We start from the raw sequence: 7,780 nt of genomic DNA, 5'->3' as shown, positions 1-7,780 counted from the left end.
CGGGGGGCGGGGGTAGGAGGGGAACGGGGCCCGGGCGTGGGCGGGGGCGGGGGGCAGGGGGGCCGTGGGGGTGGCAGTTGCGACAGTCAGGCGGCGGGACTCTCGGGAGGGAGCGTGAGCCCCGGGGCGGCGAGCGCAGAGCGCAGCAGAGGGCGGGAGCCGGGTGCCGGGGCGGGGCCGCAGCGCGCTCCTAGCTGCGGGACCCGCCCGCCTCACCCCCTCATCCCGCCTCTCGGGGCTGCCCCCCGCCGCCCCGGGCCGTTAGGAGTCGGGGGCAAGGAGGGGCGGGGAAGAAGAGTAGAGAGGGGTAAGAGGGGGAGGAAAGAAGAAGAGCTGAGGAAGGGGGGGGGGGGCCTGGCTTGAAGGGAGACGTTTGACAGGTTTGTTGACTGTAAAGAGAGAAAACTTCCCAGGAATGAGGGAGTTTGGGGGGGGGGGGGTAGAGCTGTGCAGAGGGAGATGCTGTGCTGGCGGGGACCAGGAGAGGAAGTCGGCCTGGGGCGCGGGATGCTGCGGGAGGGGTGTCAACTACACTGGCAGCCCAGCGGACCTTGGAGGGGTCACCTCTTAGAGCGCGCGGTCTCTGCGCCACACGCCCCTTCCTCAACCTTTCCCGGAGGAAAAGAGGAAGCCCTAGGCCTCCGCTCCAGCTCCCCAGCCATCCCGCCTCTTCAGGCCGGTGTTCAGGGGCGGGAGTGGGGGGAGATTAGACAGCAAGGGGAGCCTCTCTAGGGCCAGAGCTCGAGTGCTCGCACGTGTAAGAGAGAGCAAGGGAGGAGGTTGCGGACTTCCCAGAGATGTGCGGCCAGAACTCGCTGCAGCAGCGCCTCGCGTGTCCGCGGTCCCTTCCTCGAGTTCCTCCCCCAGCTTGGCCCGGGCAGAGGGTGGGAGAGCCAGCTGCAGGTGAGATGGCGTTTATCTGATTCTCTAATGCCACAAAAATGTCTTTGATGCCCCCGGCCCCTCCCCACGAGGGGGAGATCAAAGGCCCGGTGGGGAGGAGGGACAGCTCCATTCATCACGCCAAGCGGCTGGCAGCGGGGCGGCAGCCCCTGCTCCTCAGTTCGAGGCAGAGGCCCCCCGACATACCCCAGGAGTGCAGAGGGACAGGTGGTGCTGACGTTCTGCAACAGGGGCCAGTTTCCCTATCACTACCATTTAGAGAATCCACAACATTTTAAGGGTGTCCTTGAAGGGAGGACAGATAGAGCACCTCAAGCCCATGTGGCAGAAACTTCAGGCACCAGGAAGAAAGCTCTTCCTTGTTTGGGTGGACTCTGGAAGTGGAGACTGAGGTCACTGCCAAGAAAGACAAACACCCCTAGTGAGTAAGAGAATACACTATCCTGAGAATCCCAGATAGTAGGGAAGAGTGGATCAAGATGAAGCTGGTTGTCCAAGGGGAAGCAACAAAAGACTACAGATGCCTACTCCAGAAGAGGAAAAAGATCTGGGAAAGGAAGAGGAATAAGCAGAGAAGAGAAGAAATAGAGAAATGTTGGCCCAGAGGAAGCCCCTAGGTTTTCTGGGAGTCCCACCTGGTGTCCAGGCTGGGTCTGACCAGTCCCTTGTACTGGTGCAGAGAGTTGAAGGGGGTGGGATACTCTGGAAAAAGGGAAGGAGCAGAGGGGGGCAGTAGCTAAGTGAGACAGTGGTCATTTTAACCTTCAACAGCTTCCCAATGCCTAGTGATTTTGTACTCACAGTTGTCATTTCTGCAGGGCAACACCAACCCTGGACACTGCACATTCAGAGACATACCCATTTGGGCCAGATGGTGCTAAACAGGCAGCCAGAGTACTCTAAGGGCTCCCTGGAGGCTGTAGGTGACCAGTGACCAGCCCCTTGGGAATACTGCCTGGGTTCCAAACCCCCTGCCCCCACCCTGCTACTGTTATTGCAGATTATGAAATGCTCTCCCTATCCTGCATTCTTCTCTGAGGCAAGAATTTTAATGTATTTGTCTTTGTCATCAGGGGACCTGGGCTATGGGACCGCCCTGCCTCTGCCTGAGGAGGGAGCGCCCCAAATCTAGTCCTGGCTGACTCCAGACCCCAGCCTCTCTCCGTTGCCACACCCCCCATACCCTAGCCCTACCCCTTGCCTCCCCCTCTGAAGATACAGTCTCTCTGTGGGGTGGATAAAAATGATGTTATTGAAACAACAGAATTGGGAGCAGTGGCAGGGAGCAGGGATCAGCTCAGGAAACTGGGGCGTTTGCCAAGAAGCCTTCTCCCCCGCAGGCAGCTTTGCTGCCCCCACCCCCCACCTTTCCTACAAACACACACAGCTCACCCCACCCCTCCTGCAGCGCTAGCTCTGGCCAGATCTAGCACAGAATCTTTAGCCATCCCTGAACTCCCCAAGCTCTGATCCTTCCCCCAAAGGGTCCCACTCCAGAATCACTTGGTGCGGGATTGCCTGTACAAGCTTTGGGCCAGGGAGGTGTGGGCTGGAGTCCGTGATGGGCAGGAAACCTCAATTTCCAGGGCTTTGGTTCCAGCGGCAACCTTACTTCTGCCCACTCCCCTTTGCCCTCTCTGCATTCCTATCTGGGATTGCTTGGCATCTGGGTGGAGCCAGATTGATGACTTCTGTCCACAAATTTTCAGAGACATGAGTTCAGATGTTTCTGAGCCTTCACCTCCCCGCTGTCATCCTAGTAGCCTTTCTAGAGAGCAGGACTGGGAAGTGGGAGATACAGACCAAGGCACACAAGATAAATTAAGATGTGTGTGCCCGTAGGCACGCTCACACACTGACAGCTGGCACAGGCGAGCAGATAACCCCATAGAAACCACACTCCTCCCCTTAGGCAATGCTGGGTAACTTTCACTCACAGGTACAGATGGACAGAGATGCACTGGCTCAGGCTGAAATGAACACCTGCCTCCCTGGAGATTGCATGCAGGTGCATGCGCGTGCACAATGCCACTTCTACACAAATGCACATGCAGAGAAATGTTCATGAGGGACACTCTGGGCAGCAGGAGTGGGGAGATGCCAGCCTGACCCCTCTTTGGGCACCAAGCTCTTCCACCTCTTCCCCCATTGCTCGCCTTAAGTGCCAGGAACCTCTAAACTCCACTTCTAGTCCCTGTGCAAAAGAGAGACAGAGAAGGAGAAACTTGGGTGTCTGATTAAGGGGCTGAAGAAGAAGGAGGGGCAGAGGTGGTGACTGTGGAGGGGGAGAGAAGCAGCTGGAGACAGATAACATCGGAATGGCTGCGGGGCGAAAGCAGAGCCCTCTGTCTCTGTCGGATTCTCTCTAGCTGCCTTTTCTGTGTCTTTTCACGTTTCTCCCATGGCCAGAATTTGGTCTCTATTTGTGTCTGTCTCTAAATTTCTCTCTCTCTCTCTCTCTCTCTCTCTCTCTCTCTCTCTCTCCTTTTTCTTTCTCAGAATGACTAAAGCAGCAGGAGCCCAGGAATTTGGGCTTATGACCCTTCCCCTCTCAGTAACCTTTCTTTCTCTTCTTCCTCCCTCCTTCTCTCTCTCTCCCTCCCTCACCAATGATGGGGTGTCTCACTCTCAGGGAGATGACAGGCTTGAGGATTCTAAGAACTCCAGGTCTCAGAGTCCCAGGAGAACAGAGGGAGGAAAGGCCAACTCCCTAGAGAGATGGAGGGAAGAAGAAAGTTAGAAAAAGAAAGGAGAAGGACTGGAGTTGTGGCTCAGAGGCAGAGTACTTGCCTATCATGTGTGAGGCACTGGGTTCGATTCTCAGCACCACGTAAATAAAATAAAGGTCCATTGACTAAAAAATATTAAAAAGAAAAAGGAGAGACTCATTTCCTCTCTCTTCTACATCCTAGAAGTTCTACTTAAGCTTTCCCAGCCACCTGAAATCCTAAGGCTGTGCCTTTCCAGCTGGTGTCTCACCCTTAGTCCATCTTACCATACCCTGTAGACTCCCTCTGAGCCTTTGTCCAAGGGACCTCCACCTAGTTCCCCACAAAGCCAACCTGCTGCACATCTTCCACACCCTGGGTGAGCTTGAAAGAAGGGGCAGGGCTCAGGGAATAGGGGTGAAGAGGGAGGGGATACTGCTGCCCACCAGAACTGGGCTGGGGGGAGCCAGGGAACATTGACTTTCAATTAGCTCAGCCCCAGTGGACCAAATGGGAGTGGTTGGCCCCTCCTGCTTCTTTCTTTTTGGCAGGTGCCGGGGATCAAACTCAGGGCCTTGTGCATGCTAGGCAAGTGCTCTATCTACCACTGAGCCACACCGTAAGGTCAGCTCCTGTGGTTTTGATTGTTGGGCTGTAGGGCCCTGGCATGACTTCCAGCATTCTGGGAAGGAGCCCTCATCTTCTGATCTTCTGACTACTCCCTGCTGCTGCTCCCCTTCTGGCCTCTGTGCAAGGAGGTGTCTAGAGCCAGTCTCTCTCCTGGTTGTATTGCTGGCTGCTGGCAGATTTAACCCCTATCCTCATGGAGCTGGCAGTCATTAACGCTGTCATCTTCCAAACAGAAGGAAAACCACAGCCTAGAACATGCTGGGAGGAAGAAGGAGGGCCCTTGAGAGGCTGAGGTGAGCACTGACTAGGTCAGGGAGTAGGGAGGCTTCTCTGAGAAGGGAGTACTCCAACTGAGATGTAAGGAGTTAACTGGTAGATGCAGAGAGGGAAGGCCATTTCCAGCTGAGGAAATAACCATTGAGAAAGTCCTGTCTGAGCATGGAGGGAGGATTGCATGCAGGGGACATGGTGAAACAGGATTTGCAGGAGGTTGGAAGAGGGTGTAAAGTACAGCCTGGTGGGGTGGATAGGCTGGAGGGATTTGGGATGACCTAATCAAAAAAGGCATGGAAGGTAATATTTTTTTCTTTGTTTTAAGAGCAGTGGATCCAGGTATGGTAGCACATGCCTGTAATCCCAGTGACTTGGGAGGATGAGCAGGAGGATTGCAAGTTCAAAGTCAGCCTCAGCAACTTAGCTGGGGACCCTAAGCAACTTAGGGAGACCCCGTCTCTAAAACATCAAAAGAGTTGGGGATATAACTCGGTGGCTGAGTGCCTCTGGGTTCAATTCCCAATATCAAAACAAACAATGAAACAAAAAACAGTATTAATTTCAAGAGGGAAGAGAAAGAGAAGGAAGGGGAGCTTTAGGTTAAAGAAAACCAAACGGGCATATAAATAAAGAACAAAACAGGTAAACTGGAACTATAGTATTTAGGAATGCATGTTTGAATGACAAAGAAAAATACAGATGCTTCCCAACTTATGATAAGGCTACAGATAAGCCCAGTATAAATTGAAAATATCTCAAGCTGAAAATGCATTTGATGTACCTTACCTACTGTGGCTCAGCCCACCCTGCCCTGAACATGCTGGTAACACTTGCAGTAGCCCAGAGCTACTTCCTGTAACACAAATCCTATTTTATAATAACATACTGAATATCTTCAGTAATTTAGATAGTGTGGGAGTTGAAAACCAGCATTGTTGTATGTTAAATTTTTTTGCTGTAGTGACTGAAAGACCCGATAAGAACAATTTTAGAGGAGGAAGTTTATTTGATGGCTCACAGTTTCATAGATCTCTCAGTCCATAGACAGCCAACTGCATTTCTCAGGGCTCAAGGTGATGCAGATCATCATGGTGGAAGAGTGTGGAGGAGAGAAATTGATCACATGATGATCAGAAAGAAGAGGTTCCACTGGCCATATACAAAATATGTATCCCCAATGACCCACCTCCTCCAGCCCCACCCTACCCACCTTCAGTTACCACTCAGTTAATCCCTATCAGAGGATTAATTCACTGATTGGATAATTCATTGATATAAAACTCTCATAACCCAATCATTTGTCCTCTAAAGCTTCTTTCATCATTTCACACATGAGGTTTTTTTTGGGGGGCACCTCACATCCAAACCATAACTTATATGGATGCAGTGAACACATCTGTAGACATTGACATGAAGGGGTTTGGAAACACAATATCCAAAAATTGCTGGCAACGTACTATACTGTAAAGCGTTGGTTGTTACCCCTCATGGTGGTGGGGCTGTCTGGGAGCTGAGATCTCCTAAGAGTATCTTACTACTTATCACTAGCTCAGGAAAAAGTCAAAAGTCAAGTTATGGTTTTACTGAATTCATATATTTTTACACCATTATGAAGTCCAACTGGTGAGTGGAGTAAGCCAGGGGCAGTCCCTAAGTAGCTACTGACTGCTACAAAAGTTGGGGTCATAGCTCTGGGAGGAGGGGAAGGAGACAGTTCTGCTTTGAGGGGCACACTGGGAAGGACAGCCTGGCAAGATTCCATCTCCTTTCTTGGCCGGTCATTTCACAGGTGTTCAATTGTACATTTGTTTTATGCTCTTTTCTGGGTTCATTATTTTAACCCTAAAAGGATTTTTTTAAGACATACCTTGGCAATGGGAATGACTGGTCAGTTCTATGCTTTGAAGGTTCAGGCCACCCAGAGTGAAGACAGGGTTGGAAAGCAGCCAAAGTGGAAGCAGGAAGACCAATTAGAAGGCTCTGTGACTGTCCAGGCGGGGGTGGGGGCAAGGCAAAACAGCGCAGCCTTGACCTGGGTGAGTGGCAGAGGAAATGAAAAGAAGTGGTAGTTTAGTGTCAGGGAAGTAGGGTCAAGTGGACCTGGGGACTGGTTGAAAATGAGGGGAGGTGTCTGAAAGTTTTAACCTATTTAATAGAATGGATGCTGGTGTCGTCCACCCAGCAGTAAACACCAGAAGAGGACCAGCATCGGGCAAACTTTGGGACATAAATTCAAGATATTTCCGAAACACTCAAGAGAAGCTGTCAAGCAAGCTGTTGGCTCTATGGATCTGAGCGCAGAGGGGAGGCCTGGGCTGAGTCATCTCTGTGTAGGGTATAATTAAACTGGATCACCCAGGGAAGAGGACAGGCTGAGAGGAGCCTTGATGAAGGGCAGTTTTTCATGGCTGGATGAAGGGAAAGAGGCTGCAGAAGAGACAGAGGGGGTGCTGCTGGGGCAGAGGTGGTGGGAGATCACAGAAGTCAGGGAAAGAGGGCACTCAGCAGGAAGAAAGCGGACAACCCTGCTGGCCTCTCTGAGACGTCAGTCAGGAGAGGGAAACATGTTCTAGAACACAGGAGGAACACCACTGGATTAACTAGACCTTGGGCCAATTTTGTCAAGGCACAAACACCATCCCACCAACTTCTCGCTGTAAAACTTCCATCTTCCATCAGCACATCTCTGCTTGCAAAATAAAGCCCATACTTCTAAGCTTGGCCTTGAGATCCAGAATTTCTGTTTCTCTCTCTCTCTCTCTCTCTCCTCTCTCTCTCTCTCTCTCTCCCCACCCCCTCTCTATATGGAACACTTCGCGAATTTGCGTGTTATCCTTGTGCAGTGGAGCTAATCTTTATCATTCTAATTTTAGTATATGTCTGCCAAAGTGAGACCCGACCAGTTTGTCTCTTGCTTGTCTTCCTAGCCTCAGCTTGCGTTTTGTCTCCACGAGAGCTCCAGGCTGATAGGGGATCTTGTTCAGACCCCAACCCCTGCCCACACTGGCTCTCCTTCCTACCAAACAGCCCCTACATCCCCCAAGATCTCAGGTACCTATAGCTGGCAGCACACGCCTCCAATTCCTAATAGCTTTCCTTAAGGAAATACAGCATCCAGAGTGAATTTTGTCTGTAAATTTCCTCCCATTGGTTCTGGGTGGTTTGGGAGGACATGAACTGAGTCTGGCCTGCCATGGATACTTCATAAACTTGGGCTCTCACTGAGTGAGGCAGGAATTCAAAAGGCAGAGTAACACCTCTTCACC

General features: G+C 51.7%; 1 pseudogene; it reads right to left on the bottom strand.

The window, feature by feature from the left end:
- Positions 1–7,312: 7,312 nt before the first annotated feature.
- Positions 7,313–7,409, bottom strand: LOC125618376 (annotated as a pseudogene).
- Positions 7,410–7,780: the final 371 nt, after the last annotated feature.

The sequence above is a fragment of the Marmota marmota genome, unplaced genomic scaffold (assembly GCF_001458135.2).
Source record: "Marmota marmota marmota unplaced genomic scaffold, marMar, whole genome shotgun sequence".
In the NCBI taxonomy this organism is placed as follows: domain Eukaryota; kingdom Metazoa; phylum Chordata; class Mammalia; order Rodentia; family Sciuridae; genus Marmota; species Marmota marmota.
The sequence above is the reverse complement of the archived record's forward strand: the minus strand, read 5'-3'. Positions and strand labels throughout refer to the sequence as shown.